Source organism: Carcharodon carcharias, chromosome 10 (genome assembly GCF_017639515.1).
Source record: "Carcharodon carcharias isolate sCarCar2 chromosome 10, sCarCar2.pri, whole genome shotgun sequence".
Taxonomy (NCBI): domain Eukaryota; kingdom Metazoa; phylum Chordata; class Chondrichthyes; order Lamniformes; family Lamnidae; genus Carcharodon; species Carcharodon carcharias.
In genome coordinates this window covers 30,061,638-30,088,625 of record NC_054476.1, presented here as the reverse complement: position 1 = coordinate 30,088,625, position 26,988 = coordinate 30,061,638, and the positions used below count along the sequence as shown (strand labels likewise).

Genomic DNA, 26,988 nt, shown 5'->3' with positions numbered 1-26,988 from the left:
ACAGATATACTCCCTATGCCAGAGGTATAGGAATGCCTTCCTTCAGATATCTCACTAAGGCATTCAGCAGGAGCAGACCAGGTGCTGTACAACATTTTGGGAAAAATTAGCTGACCACCAAAGCTTCTCGGCTCTTTCCATGACAGCATGCATTGTTCTGTAGAGTTAATGGCTTGACTTCGACAGCTTTGGAGTGAAGAATGGAGTGAAACAAGGCTTTGTCCTCGCCCCCAATATGTTTGGTTCCTTCTCCATGCTCCTGACCTTTGCCTTCCCTGCAGATATAGAAGGAGTCTATTTGCATACGAGGTCATACGACAAGCTCGACAATGTATCAAGACCAAAAGTGAAGACAAAAACATCATATCCTGATTAGGGAGCTCCTGTATGCTGACAATGTTGCATGAGCTCCTACATGGTGGCTCAGCTGCAAAGATTCATGGGAGTGTCTCTCTTATGCCTGTAACTGGACTATAAGCATCAAGAAAACTGTGGTCATGGGACAAGGTGTTCCATCTCTGACCCTGATCACATTAAGTAACATCCCACTATAAGTAGTTGCAACTTCTACTGACTTGGGCCCACAGTGACTACAGGCTGTGACTTGATGCCGAGCTCGATGCACTCATAGGGAAAGCAACAACCACTTATCAGCCATGATTGAATGGCGGAGCAGACTTGATGGACCGAATGGCCTAATTTCTGCTCCTATGTCTTATGCTGTTATGGCTGACTCCTATTATGACACAGCTGATGGTAAAGGCTGAGTTGTTCAAATCCTAGAGGGAAACTTGAAACAACTGCCATTACCCATTTTTGCAATTTATATGTTTTGAGATGCAGGCTTTGAATTCAGTAGTAATACCGCCAAGTCTCAAGGTTTTTTTATAAAACTAAATTAAACATTTGTTAATACATGAAAGATTGTAAGCACATATGTCTACAAAATTACTAGTATAATAACTGCAAAAATCCCATAATTAATCTGATTCTCAGTTAGACTCCTGGTAAGGCAACAATAAAACACCATTTAAATAGACCCCTGGCAAAGCACACCCTGGACAGTCACATTCAGAATGCATTTCTTTCAGCTCTGGGTCCTTGCAGACAGACTTGAGGCTTACAGGCTGGAGGCTTTAGGACTTAGAATCCCTTCTCCTTTACCAACAGCCTTTTCTTCCTTTATACGTATTTCCCTCTTTGAGGGAAATTCTCACTGCCACTAAGATTTTTCAAACTTTAAATCTTCTAACAATAAAACTCCTTCATAATACCCAGTTTACTAGTAAGCTTTTAAAAAATAAACACTCTTTCTGAGCTTCACCTGGTTAGGTGTAATATTTCTCGCTCTGAAGAAGGGTCATACGGTCTCGAAACATTAACTCTGTTTCTCTCTCCAGAGATGCTGCTAGACCTTCTAATTTTTTCCAGAATTTTCTGTTTTTAATATTTCACCCACTCTTTTGAATGGTCTGTTTAAAAATGCAAATTGCTCCCTCACACCTCACTTTCTATTTCCCTATGTTTATCTAATTACCATTTCAAATCTCCTTCTTCTCTTCTATACATCAAAGCCTCTAGACCACCTGGCTTTGATCCAGCTAAAACAGACACACTCAATTTTAAAATAATTTATTCATTTTGCCGTAACAATATATTGCTGTAGGTACTGTATTTGGGAATTAAAGGTGGGTTCACTATCAAAGCTTTCAGCTTGACTGTACTATTCAAATGCTACTGATAATTTTCTCAGCCCAGACAAGCATGCAGAGTTTTGATCTGAGAATTACAGGAATGATGTCATACTCAAACGCTTTAGTTAACTATCTAAACCTTTTACTACACTGTTGAATGCAAGACATTGAATGCACTGTTAGTCAAGCAATAGAATGTACAGAAATATGGGACGCAATTGTCTCAACCATCTTCCTTGTGCTAGATTTGACTCCCACCAGAGCAGAGCTTTCCCCTGATTCCCATTGACTCCGGATTTGCTAGGGCTCCTTGATGCCACCCACGGTCAAATGCTGCCCTGATGTCAAGGGCAGTCAATCTTATTTCACCTCACTCTTACTTCACCTTGAGAGTTCTGCTCTTTTGCCCATGTTTGAACCAAGGCTGTAATGAGGTCAGGAGCTGAGTGACCCTGGCGGAACCCAAACTGGGCATCAGTGAGCAGGTTACTGCTAAGCAAGTGTTGCTTGATAGCACTGTTGATGACCCATTCCGTTACTTCACTGATCGAGAGTAGACTGATGGGGCTGTAATTGGCCAGGTTGGATTTATCCTTTTTGTGTATAAGGACATAACCTGGGCAATTTTCCACATAGCCAGGTAGATGCCATTCTTGTACCTGTACTTTAACAGCTTGTCTAGGGGCGCAGCAAGTTCTGGAGCACAAGCCTTCAATACTATTGCCAGAATATTGTCATGGCCCATAGCCCTTGCGGTATTCAGTGCCTTCAGCTGTTTCTTGATATCAAATGGAGTGAATCGAATTGGCCGAACACTGGCATCTGTAATGCTGGGGACCTCCGGAGGAGGCCGAGATGGATCATCCACTCGACACTTCTGGCTGAAGATCGTTGCGAATGCTTCAGCCTTATCTTTTGCACTGATGTATTGGGCTCCTCCATGATTGAGGATGGGGACATTTGTGGAGCTGCCTCCTCCTCCAATGAGTTGTTTAATTGTCCACCATCATTCACGTCTGGGTGTGGCAGGATTGCAGAGCTTAGACCTGATCCGGTGGTTGTGGGATCGCTTAGCACTGTCTATCACTTGCTGCTTATGCTGTTTGGCAATAAGTAGTCCTGTGTTATAGCTTCACCAGGTTGACAACTCATTTTTAGGTATGCCTGGTGCTGCTCCTGGCATGCCCTCCCGCATTCTTCATTGAACCAGGGTTGATCCCCTGGTTTGATGGTAATGGTAGACTGGGTGATATGCCGGACCATGACGTTACAGACTGTGTTCGAGTGCAATTCTGCTGCTGCTGCTGATGGCCCACAGTGCTTCATGGATGCCTAGTCTTGAGTTGCTCGATCTGTTCGAAATCTATCCCATTTAGCACTGTAGTAGTGCCACATAACACGATGGAGGGTATCTTCAATGTAAAGGCAGGACTTCTTCTCCATAAACTGTGTTGGTCACTCCTACCAATACTGTCATGGACAGATGCATCTTTAGCTGGCATGCTAGTGAGGATGAGTATGTTTTCCCTTTTTTTGGGTTCCCTTATCATCTGCCGCGGGCCCAGCCTTGCAGCTATGTCATTTAGGACTCGGCCAGCAGTGGAGATACCGAGCCATTCTTGGTGCTTCCTCCAAGTGGTTCAACGTGGAGAAGCACTGATTCATCAGCTGAGGGAGGGTGGTACGTGGTAATCAGGAGGTTTCCTTGCCCATGTTTGACCTGATGCCATGAGACTTCATGGGGTCCGGTGCCGATGTTGAGGACTCCCAAGGCAGCTCCCTCCCGACTGTATACCAATGTGCCACCACCTCTGCTGGGCCTCTCCTGTCAATTGGAGAAGGCATATGCAGGGATGGTGGAGTCTGGGACGCTATCTGTAAGGTATGAATCCATGAGGATGACTATGTCAGACAGCTCTCCCAATTTTGACAGTAGCCCCCAGATGTTAAGGAAGACTTTGCAGCTCGACAGGGCTCCGAATGCCGTTGTCTATGCCGGGTGGTCCGTCTGGTTTCATTCCTTTTTTGTGACTTTGTAGCAGTTTGTTACAACTGAGTGGCTTGCTAGGCCGTTTGAAGGTATTTAAGAGTCACCCATATTGCTGTGGGGTTGGAGTCATATGTAGGCCAGTCCAGGTAAGGACGACAGGTTTCCTTCCCTAAACAATTCCTTTACAACAATTGAAAATGCTTGCATAGACATTTTTAATTCGAGATTTTTGTTAAATTCAATTTTCATCATCTGCCGTGGTGGGATTTGAACCTGGGTCCCCAGAGCATTACCCTGGGTCTCTGGATTACTAGTCCAGGGACAATACCACTATGCCATTGCCTCCGTTATTATTGAGTAGTATTCAACATTGCAACCAGATTATTTCAGAAAATGGAAGTACTTCTGCAATCAGTTGCCTTTGTATAGCTATGACCCAGTGGGTAGGGCTTCTGTGAGTCAGAAGGTTGTGGGTTCATGCTCCACTTTAAATGCCTAAAAACTATCTAGAGGCTGTGTTGAGGGAGTGCTGCAGTCTCTGAGATGCTGTCTTTTGGATGAGACATTGTACTGAAGTCCTAACTGCGCGCTCAGATGGCTGTAGATCTTGTGTCATTAATTCAGAAATGATAAGCCGAATTCTCCCTGTCTGACATTTATCTCTCAACCCAACATCAGTAAAAACTGATGAAGAGTCATTTGGACTCAAAACGTTAACTGTGTTCCTCTCCGCAGATGCTGTCAGATCTGCTGAGTTTTTCCAGCTATTTTTGTTTTTCTTTCAGATTTCCAGCATTGCTGTATTTTGCTTCTATATCAGTAAAAACATATCTGGCCTTTGTCATGTTGCTGTTTGTGGGGGTTTAACTACCGTGTTTCCTACATTACAACAGTGACATCCTGAGGTCATGAAAGATGCTATATAAATACTTGCCTTTCCAAAGTGACTTAATCCCTTTTCACTGCCTTTTGATACATCTTTAGGCCTGCACCAAGACCTGTGCTGTGTATGCTGGAATTTAGCTAGCCTCTGATGTACATGAATAATTGTCAAAAAGTTCAGTACCCAAACAAGTCACAGTACACACCTTTCATTATAGCAGACAAAGCTGCCAATCTCCTACATTCAGGGATCTCGAGTTCTACAGCATTTGCTCATTCATTTATTTTTGAGTTGGGCAGAGAGTCGACCTCCTAACACGTCTCTGTGGTTCTTGAACTGAGCACCAGGACTTAAACAAGGATAATTCAGATTCACACATTAATGTTTGATCTCCTTTTCGCAGTCTCCCTGTGATAAATTGCTTGGCCTTTACTCTGTGTTCTGTGTAATTGCCAGATTGAGGAGAGACAGTACATATTGTGGGACTTAAGCAGCAACATGCACCTGCCTTATCTCTCTCATTTTTTGATATAGCTGTAGTAGGATAGAAATAAACAAGGTAAGGCGATTATTTATAACATTTCATCACAATTCTCAGAAGTACCACAAAACATGATAAAACTTTTATCTATCTAATCATGGAGAAAGCATTTCCAGCACAATCTCAGTGTAGAGGAGGCCCTTCGGCCCATTGAGTCTGCACCGACACGAGAAACACCTGACCTACCTACCTAATCCCATTTACCAGCACTTGGCCCATAGCCTTGAATGTTATAACGTGCCAAGTGCTCATCCAGGTACTTTTTAAAGGATGTGAGGCAACGCGCCTCCACCACCCTCCCAGGCAGCACATTCCAAACCATCACCACCCTCTGGGTAAAGAAGTTTTCCCCTCATCTCCTCTAAACCTCCTGCCCCTCACCTTGAACTTATGTCCCCTCGTGACTGACCCTTCAACTAAGGGGAACAGCTGCTCCCTATCCACCCTGTCCATGCCCCTCATAATCTTGTACACCTCGATCAGGTCGCCCCTCAGTCTTCTCTGCTCCAATGAAAACAACCCAAGTCTATCCAACCTATCTTCATAACTTAAATGTTTCATCACAGGCAATATCCTGGTGAATCTCCTCTGCACGTCCTCCATTGCAATCACATTCTTTCTATAATGTGGCGACCAGAACTGCACACAATACACCAGCTGTGGTCTCACCAAGGTTCAATGCAACTCCAACATGACCTCCCTACTTTTGTAATCTATGCCTCGATTGATTAAAGGCAAATGTCCCATATGCCTTTTTCACCCCCTACTAATGTGCTTCTCTGCCTTCAGAGATCTATGGACACATACACCAAGGTCCCTTTGTTCCTCAGAACTTCCTAGTGTCATGCCGTTCATTGAATACTTCCTTGTCAAATTACTCCTCCCAAAGTGTATCACCTCACATTTTTCAGGATTAAATTCCATCTGCCACTTATCTGCCCATTTGACCATCCCGTCTATATCTTCCTGTAGCCCAAGACGCTCAACCTCACTGTTAACCATCCGGCCAATCTTTGTGTCATCTGCAAACTTACTAATCCTACCCCTCACATAGTCATCTGTGTCATTTATATAAATGACAAATAATAGGGGATTCAGCACAAATCCCTGTGGTACACCACTGGACACTGGCTTCCAGCCACTAAAGCAGCCTTCTGTCATCACCCTCTGCCTCCTACAACTAAGCCAATTTTGAATTCACTTTATCAAATTACCCTGTGTCCCATTCATTTGCCTTCTTTATAAGTCTCACATGTGGGACCTCGTCAAAGGCTTTGTCAAAATCCATATAAACTACATCAACTGCACTACCCTCATCTACACACCTGGTGGTCAACTCAAAATTCAATCAAGTTTGTTAGGCATGACCTCTCTCTGACAAAGCCATGCTGACTGTCCCTGATCAAACCTTGCCTCTCCAAGTGGAAATAGATTCTCTCCTTCAGAATTTTATCCAATAGTTTCCCTACCACTGACGTGAGACTCACTGGCCACTTTGGTAGGAAGAATAGATGCTTGGACTATTTTCTAAATGGGGAGAGAATTCAGAAATCTGGAGTGCAAAGGGACCTGGGAGTCCTGGTCCAGGATTCTCTTAAGGTTAACTTGCAGGTTGAGCGGTAATTAGGAAGGCAAATGCAATGTTGGCATTTATTTCGAGAGAACTAGAATATAAAAGCAGGGATGTGCTGGTGAGGCTTTATAAGGCTCTGGTCAGACCACATTTAGAATATTGTGAGCAATCTTGGGCCCCATATCTCAGGAAGGATGTGTTGGCTCTGGAGAGGGTCCAGAGGAGGTTCATGAGAACGATCCCAGGAATGAAAGGCTTAACATATGAGGAACGTTTGAGGACTCTGGGTCTATACTCGATGGAGTTTAGAAGGATGAGGGGGGATCTGACTGAAACTTACAGAATACTGAAAGGCCTGGATAGAGTGGACATGGGGAAGATGTTTCCATTAGTAGGAGCGACTAGGACCCGAGGGCACAGCCTCAGAGTAAAGGGAAGACCTTTTAGAACAGAGATGAGGAGAAATTTCTTCAGCCAGAGAGTGGTGAATCAATGGAATTCATTGCCACAGAAGGCTGTGGAGGCCAGGTCGTTGAGTGTATTTAAGACCGAGATAGATAGGTTCTTGATTGGTAAGGGGATCAAAGGTTACAGGGAGAATGCGGGAGAATGGGGATGAGCAACTTATCAGCCATGATTGAATGGCGGAGCAGACTCAGTGGGCCGAATTTCTGCTCCTGTGTCTTATGGCCTGTAGTTCCCTGACTCATCTCTACAACCCTTCTTAAATAGCGGAACCATATTAGCTGTTCTCTAGTCCTCTGGCAGCTCCCCCGTCAGTGCCCCTGCGATCTCCTCACTTGCCTCCCTCAGCAGTCTGGGACACAAATCACCTGAACCTCGAGATTTGTCAACTTTTAAGCCTGCCAACACCTCCAATACCTTGTCACTCCCTATATATCACAGGGAAGCAGCCATGCTTTAAAAGCATTTGATCCTTTGCCTTCAGAACCTGAGCCCTTTAGGAGCACTGTGTCACTGGCCACAGATGCTGAGGAGATGGGAGCCAGCCCCGCCTTAAAGGTGCTGAGAGCACACAGGGAATGACAGAATTCTGTGACGCCTGCCCACAACATTCTGGCAGCAATGATCAGCACCGTCGAGGTGCAGGCATCAGTAATATGCCCAGGGAGTGTGAGGCCAGTCCATCACTTTGGTCTGAAGGCTGCAAAAGCAAGGACAGATCATTATTACATGGCAGTGGCATGTGAAACAGGACACATCACTCACAGCATGGTTGTTTGATGGATGTTGCACTGCTGAATCTTCACTTGGTAGAGCACTGCCGACCTTGCCGTCAGTGCATTAGCTGTCTAGATCCTCACTGGCCAGCTGGATGGCCTTGTTTTCAAAGTCCATGAGGGCCTTGATTTCAGGCATTCCCCCACTGTACGCAACCACTCCGTCTTATTGTGTGCCAGCTTGTCCTGCATGAATAGAGATGGTGCGGGTGGAAGCAGGATGCCTGCCAGACCAGATGATCAGTATTCCTGGCATGTGTGGGTGGTGAGTGGTCCCATGACCGAGATGAGGACAATGAATGTGTGTGTAAGAGAGTGAATGGTGACGTCTCAAACTGGCAGTGGACGTGTGATGGGTTTGTGAGAGAGAGAGAGTTGAGAGTGATGAGAAGAGTAATTTACCCTGTCGGAACGGAGAAGATCATTCATCCTCTGCCGGCACTAGGTGGATGTCCTCTTTTGCAGGGCATTCGCACTGGTCACCACTGCTGCCGCCTCCCAAGTGGGATTAATGAGGGTGTTGCCTATGCTGCGGCCATAGCTGGAGTAGAGGACATCACAGCAAACCTCCACTGCATCCAAAAAGTGCATCATTGAACCTGGGGCTGTAGTGTTTTTTTCCTTTCAGAGCCAGGTTTTCTTTGCAGCAGTCATGAGCTGAAAGCACAGAGGTGTGTGTGTGCAGCTGCACTTTAAGTATGGCGCCTGGCATGATGAAGCAGCGAGGTAATGGCATGGTGGGTGAATGAGAGCCCGGCTGCCATCGAAACGGCACGTTTCCCAGGAATGCATAATTAATGCAGCGTGTTTGAAATGATACGGCATGAAAAGCCGCCTTTGTGGCGGCGGGTAAAAAGTCGTTTACCAGCTTGGTACTGCACTTAGTGCAAATCTGGGACGATTGTGTCTATTGAGTCAGATTCCACATATATATGACAACCTAGCTTTACCTCTCCACCAACTCTCAACCACTCCGCTGCCTCTGTTTTGGATTGCTTGTCTAATATCCATTTTTGTATGAACTACGATATCCTCCAGTTTTAAATTCATTCATAAGATGTGGGTTTCGCTGGCTGGGCCAGCATTTATTGCCCATCCCTAGTTGCCCTTGAGAAGGTGGTGGTGAGCTGCCTTCTTGAACCATTGCAGTCCATGTGGTGTAGGTACGCCCACACTGGGGAAGACAATAGGCATAAGCTTTGATTCCTACCATAATCTTTGAATCCTCGCCAACTCCATTCCTCTCCCTGACCATTCCGTCAATCTAAGCCACATAGTTGGCAGTATTGGCATCCTATTTGGCTCCTACTAAGCATCCAATCTGACCTCCCATGCCCGCCCTCAACCAAACTTCTTCTGCCTGTAATCTATTCTGAATCGAGTGGCACACACTTATCACTCAAGTCCTTTCTGACCTACTTTGGCTTGCACTCCCCAGCACCTTATTTAAAATTCCCATCCTCATCTTAGATCCCTTCATGGCCTTGACCACTAAAATCTGCACCCATTCTACAATACTCCATTAACACTTTCTTGCTCTGACTCTGACCTGTCCTTCTTCCTTGTGCTGCACAATTGGCTGCATGCCTTCAGCTGTCTATACCTCTAGACAATGTAGTTATACCCTAAAACCCCAACTACCCTCCACCTAGTACTTGAAGACCCTCTGAAAACCCACCAGTATTTTCCCCATCCTCCAAATAGCTCTTATTTAACACCCTTTTTTGTCTGATTACTCCTCCTTGAAGTGTCTTACTATGTTACAGACATTGTAAATGTATAATAATTTGTTTTCCAATTCATAGATTGATACGTAGAAACAACTACCAAAGCCATTTTCAGCTCAACAAAATCCTATAATTGCCAGTGAATAACTAGTCAGTGTTTTTACAATGGTTGAGGGAGGAATATTGACTACGTGCCCAGAAACATTAGATTTAAAAAAAGTGGTGGAAATATTCAGGTTTGGCAGCATCTGTGGATTGAGCAATAATATTTAACGTTTTGAGTCAAATATGACTCCTCTTCAGACTATTATTCCTCTGAAGAGTCATACAACTCAAAATGTTAACTCTGTTTCTCTTTCCACAGATGGTGTCAGACCTGCTGAGTATTTCCAGCAATGTTTTTATTTCAGATTTCTAGCATCTATAGTATTTTGCTTTTTAATGCAAAGAGAACTTCCTATTCTTTGAATCACAAGATGATTATAGTGCAGAAGGAGGCCATGCAGCCTGTTGTGTCATTGCTGGCTCTCTGAAGGAGCTATTCACCCAGTGCCATTCCCCCCTCCCAACCTCCTTATAGATAGACACAGTTCTCTGCAGCTGAGTGTGTGAATCCAGAAAGTTGTGTTGCTTGCCTGGTGGGGCAAGGATTCAGGGCATCCGCTCAGGATGGAGAGAAACTTGCTGTGGGAGGGGGAAATTTCAGTTGTTGTGGTCCACCAGGGTACCAATACCATAGATGGGACTAGGAAAGAGGGTCTTGAGGGATTGTGAGCAGCTAGGGGCTAAATTAGAAAACAGAGCCACAGAGGTAATAATCTCTGGATTATTACCCCAGTTACGAGGGAATTGATGTTAAGTGCGTGGTTCAAAGAATGGTGTCAGAGAAATGGGCTTCGATTCATGGGACACTGGCACCAGTACTAGAGAAAGTGGAAGCTATACCGTTTGGATGGTCTTAACTTAAACAGTATTCTGGCGAGTAGAGAGGATTTTTAAATACTCAGAGGGTGGGGGGAGGGATCACATGAGGAAAGATGTGAAGAGAAAAAGGAGCAGGGTAGATATATGGATAATGACAGCCAGAGTATGGCAGGAAGGGACAGAGCTTGAGTACACCAGCAATAAGAGTAATGTTTGCAAAAATGGTAAAAAGACAGAATTAAAGGCTCTATATCTGAATGCATGCAGCATTTATAACAATGCAGATGAATTGATAGCATAAATAGAAATAAACATATATGTCCTGATAACCATTTCAGAAAGGGTTGCAAGGTGACCAAGGCTGGGATCTAAATAGTCAAGGGTATTTGACATTTCGGAAGGTAAGGAAGCTAGGAAAAGGTGGTGGGCTAGCTCTGTTAATTAAGGATGACATTAGTTATAGTAGTCAGGATGACCTTAGTTAAGAAAATTGAGATGTGGAATCAGTTTGGGTCGAGAGGAGAAACGGTAAAAGTAAGAAATCACTTGTGGGGGTAGTTTATCGACCTCCTTACAGCTGCTACACTATAGGACAGAGTGTTCAGGAAGAAATAATGGGCATTTGTAAGAAAGGTACTGCAATAATCATGGGTGATTTTAATCTTCATTATGGATTGGATGAATCAGATTGGTAAAAGTAGCCTAGAAGATGAGTTCATAGTGTTTTCAGGGCAGTTTTTTTTAGAGCAGTACATTTTAGTGTAAGCTAGGAATCAGGCTATTTTAGTCCCGGTAATGTGCAATGAGACAGGATTATTTAATGATCTCATAGTAAAGGAGCTTTTAGGCAACAGTAATTGTAGGATGATAGAATTTTACATTCAGCCTGAGGGTGAGAAGCATGGGTCTAAGACTAGTGTCTTGAATGTAAAGGCAATTACAAGGATATGAAACCAGTTGACTAAAATGGACTGGGAAAAAACATTAAAAGGCAGGATAGAAGAGGAATAGACATTTAAGGAGATATTTCATAACTCTCAACAAAGATATATTCTCTTAAGAAATAAAAACTATGCGAAGGATGTATCATCTATGGATAACTGAGGAAGTTTAGAACTGTTTCAAATTAAGAGAAAAGACATACAATGCTGTGAAAATGAGCGGTAAGTCAGGAGATTGGACAGATTTTAGAAACCAGCAAAGAACGATGAGGGAGTATGAGAGAAAGCTAGCTAGAAATATAAAAACAGATAGTAAGGGTTTTTACAAGTATTTAAGAAGGAAAAGAGTAACTAAAGCGAGCGTGGGTTTCTTAGAGAGAGAGACTGGGGAATTAATAATGGGAAACAAATGACGGAAGCGTTGAACAGGTATTTTGTGTCTGGGCCGGATTTTCCGGTCTTGCCAGTGGAGGGAGTTGTGGCAGGCAGGACCTGAAAATTAGGCGTGAGGCTAAAAGTCTGTTTTCAGCCAGCGGGAGAACAAGTCGGAATTTTCCCTTCACTCGCATGGCGGCCTAGTGGTGGTTCGACTTTCCCACTCATCCATATTGGGAACCCCATTTGTATGCATTAACATATCATGAATGCTCATTAAAAATGCAACTTGCCAGAATCATATTCTCCCTTCTATTTGCATGCCGTGCCAATGAAAAAATTAGACTGCTCTGCTTCGCAACAGGATATAAGCGGTGTGCACCTGCCGACCCTGCTTCCTTTCACCCATGCCTTTCAGGTGCATACAATGTTTAAAGCTTATCTGCAACAACACTGCTCTGACTCGTCACCGCTGCCAAAGCTCTCAGGCAAGGCATGGGATTAACAGACAGGGCTGTTAAGAGGGAGAAGGGAGCAGGGGAGGGAGAATGGGGAAGATGGGTGGCTGGGGGGTGGTGGGGGAGCTGGAACCCGACGTGGAAGGGATGCATGCAGACTCGGGAAGGGGATGGGTGGAGTGAGTGTGGCACGAGAGGGAGGGGATGCACGCAGCCTCTAGATTTGGGGAATGGGGGGAGGATTATTGTTGCACAAGTGGGAAAGGGTTCATGAGGACTCATGACTTGGGGTGGGGGAGAGTGCTGAAGGAAGCAGGGGCATGAGTGTCATACAGACATAGCCCTGGGACTGAGGCCAAATGGTTGGGGTGAGAAATGAAAGGTGATCCTGGGGCTCTGTGAACCACGTTGTTGGGTTGAGAGATTAAAGGCAGTCCTGTAGCTTTGCGGGCCTTGCTGCAGGGCTATGCATTACATGCACATCGTGGTCCTAGTCCAGGGAAGGCAAGGCCTGTCTGTTCAATGGAGGTTGTACGCACTGATATGCAGGGCCATTTGTCATTGTCTCGCACATAGTGGTCCTGGGGGTCACTGGCTTGGTACTGGGCTGCAGATAGAATAGTCATGGTCAGGGGAGGCAGCTGCAACCTGTAAATGGGGGAAAAGTAATAAAGTGGGGGGTACTCAAAAGCTCTCGTGATGGGGTGGGGGGATGCTGCCTCTGTATGGTGAGTGCACACGGCCTTAGGATGGGAAAGGGATGAGGTCCACGTGGGGCATGGGGGCATCCACAGTGATGGGTTCAAGGGAGGACAGAAATGTCTGCAACAATCACTATGGGCTCCAGGGTTACTGGGGAGGATAGAGAGTGACCGGAGGGAGGTCTCCCTGCACATTGTGGGGTTCCAGGATGATCAGAGGGACATGAACGGTAACAGCTGGTCTGGAAGTAGAAGTGCAGCGCCACCATGTTGAGACCCTGAATCAGAGATGCAGTTTAAAAAGGAAACTAAGAAAAAAAATCACCAAGGGAATGGCCTGAGGCAATGTGGGACAGTCTACAGCTGGACTCTGGGACCCTCTCAGGGGCAACTTCAAACTTATTAGAATTCCGACATGGAGCTGAAGGCTCAGCTGAAAGAAATCATGAAGACTTTAATGAGAAGTTGGTTCTAGTAACTCGTGCGATTTTACCCAACACTACACTTATTGAGCATTTAACCATCAGACATATGTGAGATGTGAAGAAACAGCCAGCCATTAAAGGAGCACAGCCGCTGGATATATTCAAGAAACACTATCAAACCCTGCAAACATGCGTTGTCCATTTAGTATGGTCTTAGAGCACAAGGGTGGCAATCTCAAATCCAAATTAGGCAACGAATGGGTGCCTTTAGTGAGCCTCAAAATTACACAGCTCTATCATCCTGTATGGGATTGAGATGTCAAGTTGTTGGGGTGGCTTCTGAGACACCTATGATCTGTAAGGGAGTGCCTCAGCTAGAAACAGGGAAAGGCAGGAAGCACAGTTCAAGAGCATGATGGTGGCTTTCTGGCTTGGAGTGGGAGGTCTGGTAATTGTTGGGTGCGATACATTCATTTCTTGGATCTAGCTATCCACAGGAAGGAGCATCGAAGAATGGAGGTTGTGGTTAATGCTGCCGCCTTTGTGGCAGCGCTCAGAATGAGGAGAAGAGACCGGTGCTGTCTAACACAGCTTAGAGAAAAGCCCTGGCTGAGGTGCATGGTCCAGGGGTGCCCCAGAAAGACCAAAGGCTGAGGAGTTCAGACCAATCCCATGGAGGCGACTGGTGCGACCAAGGGTATACAGAAACACCTCCTATTTGGAGAGGAACGAGAGTGTGTGCCGGGCACGTCTACATTTGTCAAGAGATGTGGTGGCTCTTATCTGCCACATTCTGCAGGAGGATCTAATGCCCCAGGGACTGGTAGGTAGGCTATCTCTTGGCAGTGCCCTTGAAGGTCATGGCCACACTCGATTTTTTTGTAAGTTGCTCATTCCAGGGATCCACAGGGGACCTATGCTGCATCTCTAGGGCCTCAAAACATTAATGTATAAAGGAGGTGACGGAAGCCCTATGTGGTAAGGCTCATCATTATATAAAGTTCATAGTGGCTGAAGCTAGCCAGGCTGCAAGATTTCTGGGATTTACGACGATCTCCGGCTTCCCAACAGTGCAGTGATTGATCGATCACACACATGTCACTTTAAAAGCTCCCTGGCTGCAGTCCCTGATCTTAATTAAGAGTAAAGTGTTCCACTCCATCAATATTCAGCTGGTCTGTGATCATCAGAAGCAGATCATGCACATTTGTGCCAGCTACCCTTGAAGTTCTCATGACTCCCAACATCCTGAGTCATTCCCAGGTGCTACAGACATTCTAACGGCTGTGGCACTTACAAGGTTGGTCTGGGTGTTAAGGGGTACCCATTGAAGAGATGGCTGATGACACCCATGTCCCATCCTCAAAGTGCCTCAAAAGAGAGGTACAACATGGCGCAATCTGTGAGCAAACCTTTGGCATCCTGAAGATGCACCTGTTGTTTGGATTGTTCAGGTGGGACTTTTCAGTATCCTCCAGAAAGGGTGTCCCGATTCTTCGTAGTCTATTGTGCCCTGCACAACCTGGCACTTCAAAGGGGAGATCATTTGCCACAGGAAGATATGGAGGAGCCAGAGATTTCCTCGGATGAGGAGGACTTGGAAGGGCAGGAACCTGAGGAGGGTGATGATGGTCAGCTTCCATGTGAGGATGCCATCACAGTGACACGGCACGGAAGACATGCCCATGAGACATGATAACCATAAGATTCCAGCAAGAATAAGATCCAGGCAAGGGGACTCAAACGCATTTCTCCTCTCCTTTAATGCCATGCCAGTGAGTGGAAAAGCTTTTACAAGTAGTGACAGCGCAAGCAAGGTCAGCATTTGGCCTTGGACCCATAACCCTCAAGGATTACAGCCCTCGTTCTTGGAAAGGTCAGCACCCAAAGCTGCGTATAGCTGGTGTGAGGCAAGAGACAGCACACCAGCATGCATCCTACATCAAGTACACATTGTGCAGTCGTTGCCTTCTGAAGGTGACACTTTGAGCAGCCACAGAGATTTGCACATGGTTGTAGAGATCAAAATGGCTCCAGATCATGTGCTTTCACACTCACAATGAACACAGCTCAGTGTTGAAACAACATTATGGCTGGGATTTATTGGCCCCACCAGCAGCAGATATTGTTGTGGGTGGGATGGGCAAATTTGGAGAGCCATTGACTTTTAATGGCTCTCCAAATTTTCCCATCATGCCGGTCAGTGTTGGGGGCAGAAAACCCCACCCTACATTTAACCCCCAAGATTCATGAGCGGGCACAATTCTATGGTGTGTTGCAAGGCTTAAAGGATCAAATTTCAATGTGCAGTCACTTCCAGCATATGGCTTGACCCATCTCCCTTACCGAAGGGCGAAAGACTAACCTGAACCTGCTAAACATCACATGAATCTGAGGCACAGAAATTGAGGCAATCATGGAGTGGGAGCTTAGATCACCCTCATAATAAGAGGACACAGATTCGTGCGCAAGAGGCATTCACATGATGAGGCTGTTATCATGAACTCAAAATATATTTACAAAGGTGCATGATATATCAATGAGTGAACAGCCAAGCCACTATTGTGCTTTCAGTATTTCTTTATTTTTCTTACCCCACCACTATGTCTAGCTACATTCCTGACATTCACAGTAGAGTGGAGGCAGGTGGAAGCAGTCTGCCAACTGCTATGCTGTGGTGCCTGTGATGACCTCGGTGGGTGTCTGGAAGGCTCCCAGCCTGCTTTGGACATCCCGTTGTGGAGCAGGTGCACCCTTCTCAACCTGTGGAGCTGAAGCTGATGGGGTCACAGTCAGAGGGGGTTGGGAGCAGCTGGACACTCTTGGAGTCTCCTGAGTATATGACCCTGAGGTGTCGAGCTGAAGGCCTTCTCCACTTTGGGTGTCTGAGGACTCCTGCCTAACTCCTTGAGGAGAGGGGGCACCTGGAGGAAGATCGAGGTGTCCCATCCCCCTCTTGCCTAGCCACTGATGAATCCCACCTATGCCTAAAGCGATGGAATGCAGGTCCAAGCGCAAATCCAGCAGAACCTGCTGGACCAGGGTCTCTAAAGTAGCTGCCACCCTTCCCATGGAGACTTCGAGGCACTCTTATGTCGGAGCCACGACATCAGACGTAAAGCAGATGGACTCCTCTATCCTTTGCTCTCGTCTGTTGACTGCCTCTTGCAACTCTACCTGATGTTCTGCCACCTTTCTTTGTATCTTCAGCATGTATGCCACGGCTGTTTCCAGAGGTTCACCATCTAACTCTGATTCAGTGGATGCTTGATCTCCAGCAGCTCGCCAAGTGCCAGAGACCTGGGCTGTCACTGCCTCCAGCTGCTGTGGAGACATGTCAGTGAGGTGTTCTCCAGAAAATAACCCATGCCAATTGAAATCTAGCACCCACTGACGTGTGTGTCCCTGCACCGGTGGAGGGTGTAGCTGAACGCTGTGACATGTCTTCAGCGAATGGATCCTCACCTGAGGTGGGCTGGTTGGACCTGTGTGTGGGCCTGCTGGTGTCTGTTGGAGAGAGAAGATAGATTTAGTTCATAAGCAAGCAGAATGCAACATTGCATGTCACTCACTGTGAACATCAGGATGTGCAACTAATGGAGGGCTCATCTATACTGGGTTGATGGGGGAAGCCGATCTCACCTTCGCCACAGGAGCAATCCCTATTCTCCTCTGTCAACTCGGCTGCCTCCTCCTTGAGGGGTGAGCTCCTGGATGTCTGCCATCCCTCCTCCCGTCTAGGATCTCTGCCTCCTGTTGTGAACCAGCCTGGCCCGCATGAAGACAAATAGATGGAATGTAATGAGAAGGGATGGAGGAGAGGTTGGGAAGTATGCATGCTTAATAGGTGTGCTGAGCCCTCCCCTGTAAGGACTAAAAATGCTGTTTGTGCAGGATGATAGATGAGATGATGGTGATAAAACATTCACTGCTGATGTCTCCTCTGCTAATAGTGTGTGAGATCCATGAGGTATGAGGTTGACTTACCCTGGTGGAGTGGATTAGGTCATTTAGCTTCTTCCTGCACTGCAGGGAATGCCCTTTTTTGGATCCCAGAGGTGCAGACCACCACACGACCCCCTCCCAGGCTGAAGAGGTGAGGTTGGTGGACCGCTTGCTTCAATCCCTCGGGAAGAGGATGTCACAGCGTTTGTGGACAGCGGTGAGGAGGACCACCAGGAATTCATAGCTGAATCTGGGCTCGCATGGCTTCTTTCTCCTGGGGCCATCTCAGGACATGTAGACCAAACAGAAGGGCTGCAGAGACTGAATGTGTATTTGGGTGGCATTTAAACATGGCACCAGGGCCTTCGCCCCCATAAGGTAATGGCGGGCCAGATGAATTGGTGCCTGTCCCACCATGTGATTCGGAGAGCGGCTTGCCACTGCGTAATTACTGAGGTTCCAAGCATGCGGTTAGGTACAACAACCATCCCAGCCGCCCAGCAGGAAACACTCCCATTAGGATGTGAGGGGAAATTGGTGATCATCCAACATGGGAATCAGGTAATAAAAGCCCATTCTTCAAGGAATTTATAACTCATTGGTATGAGTTATAAATTCTCAGATACTGGAAATGTAACAGAGGATGACATTATGTATCGCATACTCATATATTTTGTGGGTTAAGGCCAGAGGGACAAGATAGGGATCAGGGGTTAGATGCTGGTAGAGAACTGATCATGATGAACAGAAAAGGGCTATTTTATCTAGATACCAACTTCCCAAAGCGGGTTCCTGGGTGATGTACTGTCCAGAAGGATCAAATAACTGGATGGAAAAAAACAATGGTGGAATGGGCAGGGAAATGTACTGGAAAATTTTTTAATTGGTTGAATGTCAGGATGGACAAGGAGTGAGGACCATGGGCTGGGGGAATGGTGTGTGAAAATGGAAAATAGAAAGCGTTGCTCGAGTTCTAGTAATGTCAGGCAGCGAGTCCCAGTTGAGGAAATGTTCACGTGGTGGGAAGGGGTTCAGAACAGGTGTGCAAGGGCTCTAACAATAGTAGAATGGAAGATGTCAACAGACAAGCAGAGGTTGCAGTCTGGCTAGATCGACACACTAAAATGGGGAATGCAGCACCATCCTGACAAAATAATAGAAGCAGAAGTCCTCATGACCAAGACATTTTTGTAGCTGCCAGCAAATGAGATTAAGCCATACATGGGGCTAAATTGAAAGAGTTAGAAAGTTGGAGAGAGTTCAAAGATTCCGGAAAGGGATCAGCCAACATTATAGCATAGATGGAGCTGCACAGAAAAAGTCCAGCCAGATTGCACTTACAAGGCTAAAGCTAGGTTAGTGGCATGGGGTTTTTAAGAATGCTTAAGAGATAGAGGCCAGAGTGGACTCACCACAGCGGGAAAGGTAATTGATAAAAAAATTTTGGCCCTTTTAGCAATGTTTCTTGGGAATGTAAGTCAATAGTAAAAACTGCCTTAGTGCAGGGAAATCGCCTCCAGAGGGAAGTGTTTCTCCAACTTCCTAAGGAGGTGCCAGATGTAGAAAAAAAATTTTGGAAGTTAAAAAAGCGTCTCTAGTTTGAATGATGCTTCCAAAGCATGGTCCCTTTCAGTTAGGTCAGTTTTGGTTGCCTCCAACTGAAAGCGGATCCTGCAATGTTTTTTTTTGGTACCGTGGCAGGAAACTCTCAGACATCTCCATGATGCATGTTGATGATTTCTAATGGAGTAGTATTAGCAAGTTCAAAAAAATGTTATTGACAGTATTAGAACAGACTTTAAGATTGGGAGTCAGGCTTCTGGGGCCTTTAAATATATTGGGTTGGAAATAAGGCAGTATGGGTGTGATGTCACTTTACATCAACAATCTTACTTAGAAAATGTGCACCCTGTCACAGTCAATTGTGCCAGGTCCTCACAAAAGATGCGGATGCTTTCAAAGCTGAGATGGAGCAGCTGCCAAGTTCAGTTGGGCAATTGAATTGGCTGGGTGTACAGACAAGGCCAGGTGCAAGTTTTGATGTCTTTGAACTAAGTGCTGTAATGAAACATCCAAAGGTAGATGACATTTTACGGGCAATCAAAGCAAAAATTAAAGATGGAGAAAAGTGAGCTGAAATTTCCATCTTTGTGTGACCCCAGGAACATGAAATTGATTATTTTTTACTGATGCCTCTCATGCTAACCTTTGTGATGCGTTCTCGAGCGCAGCTGGTTTTGTAAAGCACTTTGGCTTGGGAAGCCAAGAAAATAAGGAGAATAATAGAAAGCACTCTAGCTGCTGAAACCCTTGCACCTGTTGAGGCAATTCACATGGCATTCTTTTAATCAAAGCTATTAGAGGAAATTCTATATGAAGGAGATGCCGAAGAAACCATATCGATTCAATGTTAGACAATTGTTCTCTTTGAGATAATATACACTCCACAAAATGTGTGAATGAGAAGAGATTAAGAATTGATATTGTGAATTTGAAACAAATGCTGGAGAAAAAAGAAATCTCCAAACTTAAATAGGTAGATACAAGCCATCAATTGACTGTGTTAGCAAAAGGAATGCTTCCACTGAGAAGTTATTGGTAGTCTTAGGAGAAGGACTCCTCATGATGTAAGTCTTGAGTGTGACATTTATTTCTCTTCAGTTTTTTTTAAATCGTGTCTATAAATATGTACTTTTGAGGAAGAAGGGAATGAGTTAATGTTGCAAATGCTGTGATAATAGAGTGCATGCGCCAGTTGTGACAAAGAGCAACTGATGCTAATTGGGGAAAGGTTAAAGTACATATATAAGAACCAGTTTCCACCTGTGCGGGGGAACTAATAGGAAGGGAAAATAGTCTGCACTTATACTGAGTTTTGTGAATAAACAGATACTGAAGACATACTGGTTCCAGCTTCTTCATTTGCCAGATAGATGTTCTACAAGCTAACACAATGCTGTCTGCTTCCTGTCATTCGGCTAATTTCGTATCCATGTTGCTACTGTCCATTTTATTTCATGAGTTCTAACTTTGCCCAAGTCTGTTGTGTGGCACTTTACCAAATGTCTTATGGACATCCATGTACACCACATCAATAGCATTACCCTCATTGACCTTCTCTTTTATCTCATCAAAAAACTCAAGCAAGTTAGTTAAACATGATTTGTCCTTAAGAAATCCATGCTAGCTTTCCTTAACTAACCCTCATTTGCCCAAGTAAATATTAATTTTGTCCTGAATTATAGTTTCCAGAAGCTTCCCCACCACTCAGGCTAAACTGACTGGCCTGTAGTTGCTGGGCTTCTCACCACACCCTATTTTGAACAAGGTAATATTACTTTGCATCTGTCCTTACCAAGGAAGATGCTGCACAGGTCATGGTGAAAGAGGAGGTAGTTCAGACATTTGAAGGGTGTAAAATGAATAAAGAGGTGGTATTGGATAGGCTGTATTTTAAATTGACAAGGCACCAGGATAAGGTAAAATGTGTCCAAGGGTACTGATGGAAGTGAGAGTGAAAATTGCAGATAAACTAGCCATAACTTTCCACACTTCCTTAGGCTAAGGACTGAATTGCAATTGCATCTTCCTTGGTAAAGACAGGTGCAAAGTACTCAATTACTTTGCTTCCATCATAAGGTCATAAGTGGGGATGTTCACTGATTGCACACTGTTCAGTACCATTTGCAACTCCTCAGATACTGAAGCAGTCTATGTCCAAATGCAGTAAGACCTGGACAATATCTAAGCTTACGCTGACAAGTGGCAAGATACATTCGTGCCACACAAGTGCCAGGCAATGACCATCTGCAACAAGAGAGAATCTAACCACCGCCCCCTTGACATTCAATGTCATTACCATCGCTGAATCCCCACTATCAACCCTAGTGGTTATCATTGACCAGAAACTGAACTGGACTAGCCATATAAATACTGTGGCTACAAAAGTAGGTCAGAGGCTAGGAAGCCTGTGGCGAGTAACTCACCTCCTGATTCCCCAAAGCCTGTCCACCATCTACGAGGCACAAGTCAGGCATGTGATGGAACACTCTCCACTTGCCCAGATGAGCTCCAACAATACTCAAGAAGCTTGACACCATCCAGGACAAAGCAACCTGCTTGATTGGCACCCCATCCACAAACATTCACTCCCTCCACCACCAACAAGCAGTGGCAGCAGTGTGTACCATCTACAAGATGCACTGTAGAAACTCACCAACCCTTCTTAGGTAGTATCTTCCAAACCCAAGATCGCTACCATCTAGAAGGACAAGGGCAGCAGATACATGGGAACGTCACCACCTGGAAGTTCTCTTTCAAGCCATTTGCCATCCTGACTTGGAAATATATGGTCATTCCTTCACTGTCGCTGAGTCTCTCCCTAACCAGCACTGAGTGTGCCTGAGGGATTGCAGCGGTTCAAGAAGGCAGCTCACCACCAACTTCTCAAGGGTATTTAGGGATGGGCAATAAATGCTGGCCCTGCCAGCAATGTCTGCAATGCCTGTAAATGACGGGGAAAAAAACTAGTCATGTCCCCTGCCTCCATGCGCAAATCCCCTCTTTGATCCATAATCAACTCCACTCATTCTTTTACTTCCATTTTACTCTTTATATGCCTATGGAAGACTTTTGGATTCTCTTTTTTGTTAGCTTCCAGTCTCACCACGTACTGCCTCTTTGCTTCTCTTATTTGCTTTCTCAGTTTCCCCCCTCTGAACCTTCTGTACTCAGTCTGGTTCTTGTATTATCCACCTGACATCAGTCATAAGCACACTTTTTCTTCTTCATCTTAATCTGCATCTCTTTTGTCATTCAGGCAGTTCTGGATTTGTTTTCCGTCCTTCCACCTGGGAATATTCCTTGACTGTGCCCGAACTATCTCTTCTTTAAAGGCAGTCCATTGTTCAGTTATAGTTTTGCCTGTTACCCAGATAAACTGAAATCAAAGGTTCAGATCCATTCTTACCATAATGAAATCGGCTTTCCCACAGTTAATTATTCTTATTCTGGATTGTTTCTTGTTCTTTTCCATAGTCGACCTAAACCTTATAACACAATGATCACTATCCCCTAAATGTTCCCTTACTGAATCTTGATCCACTTGGCCCACCTCATTCCCAAGAGTCAGATCTAGCAGTGCCTCCCTTCTCATTGGACTGGAATCATACTGCTGTAGAAAATTATCTTGAACATCCCCGAGAAGCTTTTGTCACTCTCAGCCCTTTTCTGCTATCCCAATCTGTATTTGGATAATTAAAAGCCCCAATTATGACTACTCTATAATTCTTGCACTTCTCTGTACTTTCCTTGCAAATTTGTTCCTCAACCTCTTTCCCACTAGTTGTTTGCTACATTGCATTGTAGCCTATAGGCTGTGTCATTACACCTTTTTTGTTCCCTAACTCTAGCCAAATAGATTCTGCCCTGACCTCTGTGGACCATCCTCTCTCTCCAGTGCTGCAATGCTTTCCTTATTTAATATCACAAGCCCTCCCCATTTTCTTCCTTTGCTATCTTGTCTGACCACCTTGCATCCAGGAATATTTATTATCCAGTTAAGCCCTTCTTTGAGCCAGATCTCCATTATAGTCACAGCATCATATTTTCACATGGCTATCTGCGCCTGCAATTAATCAATCTTATTTTCCACATACAATGCCTTCACATACATGTACAGTAACCCTAATTTAGACTTTATTACATTCCCCTTTATACTGAACCCACCTTATAATTTATTATTCCTTACTCTAGTGCTAACTGATACTCTCTGTATTCATGCCAGAGGATGCTTAATATCCACTTAAACCACTGAAACATGCCACCTTTGAATGTTTGATCTAAAGGACTGCACCTTTAACACAGAGAATCAGCTTACAGCATGAGCTCAAACTCCTAGTAGTGGACCCAAACCACAATTTTTGACTCAGAATACTGTTAAATGAGCGAAGCTGATATCACTAAGGCATTCATTTTGCTATTCTGATAAATTCATTTACAGCTTTCGACAAGCATGTTTAGTAAGCATGTTGAATGAATTTGCACACTGGGGAATCTAGGATATGGGGGCACAGTCTCAGGATAAAGGGATGATCATGTAGGGCTGAGATGAGAAATTTCTTCACTCAAAGGGTTGTAAGTCTTTGAAATTGTCTCCTCCAGAGTGTTGTGGATGCTCCATGGTTGACTACATTTATAAGTCGAAATAGATATTTTTAGTCTCTCAGGGAGCAGGCAGGAAAGTGGAATTGCCGAGATCAGCCATGATCATATTGAATGGCAAGCTCAAGGGGCCTTATGCTCTAATCCTACTCCTATTTCTTTATTTTCTTTACTAGAAAATGTGCTCTCTTAACCAGTTTTCATTCATTGGATCCATATTTTATTTAAGTGTCAATTCAGGCACTTGCATGGGTTGCCCTTCATAGCTGACCCCACCAGACTAAGTGGGGCTAGGGTGGGTGGTGAGGTGCATCAAATGATCAAATTTGTGCTCACTCAGTGAATGCCTCCCCTGTCCTATAAGCTGGAAAATATAGCCAAACTTGCCTTTTTCAACAGTTGGAAGGAAAGGTAAATATTTTCCTTGGCAGACCCCCCTTCTGGTCTGCCAAGGAAAATATTTACCTTTCCTTCCAGCAGCTCTCTTTATAAGGAGATCATAGTTCCAACAATTTAAAAAAATATCCTACCATCCTTCTGAATCGAGACCATGATTTCAACCTGGATCTCCCCTTTGAGGCCAACATCTTTGAAGGACTAACGTGCTGTGGATAAAGGGGAACTGGATTTCCAGAAGGCATTTGATAAGGTGCCATGCCAAAATTATTGGGGAAAATAAAATCTCATGATGTAGGGGGTACCACATTGGCATGGATAGAAAGATTGGCTGGCAGAAAACGGAGTATGCGTAAATGGGTCTTTTCCTGATTGGCAGAGTGTGGCAAGTTGACTACCACAGGGGTCTGCTGGGGCCTCAACTTTTTACAATTTCTATCACTGATTTAGATGAGGGGAACAAAGATGTGGTCGCTAAATATGCAGATGACACAACGATAGGTAGGAACGTATGTCGTGAAGAGGGCATGGGGTTGCAAAGGATATAGATAGGTTACGTGAGTGGGCAAAAATCTGGCAGATGGAATACAATGTGGGAAAATGTGAAGTTCGCTCTAGCAAGAAGAATAAAAAAGCAGAATATTAAACGGAGAGTGATTGCAGAATTCCAAGCTGCATAGGGATGTGGATGTTCTTGTGCATGAGTTGCAAAATGCTGCTACAGCAAGTATTTAAGAAGGCTAATGGAATGCTTCCTTTATTACAGGAAGAATTTAATATAAAAGTTAAGCATGTTATGCTTGTTATACAGGATGTCGGTGAGACCACATCTCAAATACTGTGCGCAGTTTTGGTCTCCTCATTTGAGGAAGGACATAAATGCTTTAGAGGCGGTTCAGAGGAGGTTTACTAGATTGATATCTGGAATGAGCGGGTTGTCTTATGAGGAACGGTTAGACAGACTGGGCTTGTTTCCACTGGAGTTTAGAAGAGTGACTTGATTGAAGTATATAAGATCCTGAATGGTCTTGATAAGACGGACGTGGAAAGGATGTTTCCTCTTGTGGATAAGTCCAGGACTAGGGGGAACTGTTTTAAAATTAGAGGTTTCCTTTTTAGGACAGAGATGAGGAAAACAATATTCTCTGATGGTTGTGCAACTTTGGAACTCTGCCTCAGAAAGTGGTGGGGCGGGGCGGGGTCGTTGAATATTTTTAAGGCAGAGGTAGATAGATTCTTGTTAGGCAAGGGAATCAAAGGTTATCGGCAGTAGATGGGAATGTGAAATTTAAAACACAAACACGATTTTATTGAATGGTAGAGCAGCCCCGAGGGGCCAAATGGCCTACTTCATCTATTTTGTATGTTCGTCTCTGCCCTTTTAGAAAGTCAGGACATATTTTTCCTTTTGAAGCATCAGCCTCTCATCATATTTCAGGTAGCTGTGAGCCCAAGGTTGTTAAGACTCCCTGTATACGGAGTCTTGCCTACCCCTCCACCACCCTCACCCCACATCTTAAAGTGGTTTATCTGGAGCAGGTGGATGCTTTGCCCAGAAACAAAACCTCAGGAACTCTCTGCTCAGATTGGAACCTGATGCGCCGGGATCTCAGCAGAGTTTGGAGTCTACTGAAAAAGCCAAGCAATTCAACTCCAGTATCTTCATAAAAGGGTTGTATCAATCACAGCACATACTGTAAGACAACTTTTTATTTGAAGATAAAGCCATTCAATCTATGCTCAGTTGTATAGTGTGACCACAGTTCAATTTTAATAAGACAGCATATAGCACCTGGATACAGAGTAAATGGGGCATAGCATAATTTCAAGCGTGTTGCAGCTAACTCTGCTGAGCGATCTCTGAATTTCTCACATACAGTTATGTTGTATGGTATTTAACCTACAGTTTCTTACAATGAAACTTAATAAGTAGATAACATTTTTCTGACTGGTGTATTTAAGTACAGAGCACAGCCATTTCTTAGTGTCTGAAATGAGGGTGAGCACTGAAGAAATAGTATTTAAAGCTCACATATTGCTCCAAAGTGAAGGTTTTAGATTGTGGCTGCATTGTTTGCTGGTGATGTCATCATTTTTAGGTTTGAATTCTAATTGAGAGAAGCTGTGCTTTTTAATTGGTTATGGGCATCTGAACACTGAGTTGCTCTCAGCTTTGGTCAGTTTTGTGTAGTGATTTAAGTGCCTGTAGAAGAATCATCAGTACCCATGTACCAGTTGGCTGAGCTTTTTAAGATTTACAATCTTTAACAACCTTTCATCATGCGTTCATTCATGTCAGAATTTTGACATGGAATCGCACTATGGTGATTCTGCTCAAAGAATGTAGTTCAAGGAATTATTGAATGGCAGCAGAATCCTGAGAAGGAGCTCTTAACTTCACAACATAGAAGTTACACCACGGAAAATGGCCATTCAGACCAAGCAGACATGTCAGCATTTACCCCCAAGCAAGCTTAGTCAACTTACCCACTGTGTTTCCATATTCCTTTATGCCCATTTTCATTCATCTGAATACTAGAGGGATATTACTAGTTATTACTTGTTCATCCTAATATGCAAGATAGGTTGGATTATTATATATAAATATAATTTTGAGAATTTTTTTTACATTATTCAGTGCCATGACAGAAAGGAAAAAAATATTGCATACTAAGTGACTGAGACAAAAAGTTTCATATTTATCTCACATGTTCACATTATGTCATATAAACAATGGCAATCAAAGATGGCATAGATCCTCAAACAATATATTTTTGGCAAAATGTTTATTGAATAAATACATATCATACTAGTTTCAATGGTTTACCAGACTTAATTAGCTAGATAAAGATATCATAATTCTTTTGTGATGATGCCTACTAGGATATTGACTCTTGCAGTCATGAAATCAATGTAATGCACCAATTCCTCCAGCCTATGAACAAGGCCACAGATCTGTGGCTTTCACAGAAAAAAATAGGTGATTGCAATCCTCAAAGTACCAAAGCATTC

At 44.4% G+C, this 26,988-nt stretch overlaps 1 protein-coding gene across 5 annotated transcripts in view; it reads left to right on the top strand.

Moving 5' to 3' along the window:
- The window catches only part of elp4 (elongator acetyltransferase complex subunit 4), a 338,294-nt gene that overhangs the window by 68,703 nt on the left and 242,603 nt on the right, over positions 1 to 26,988 (top strand). The window lies entirely within an intron of this gene.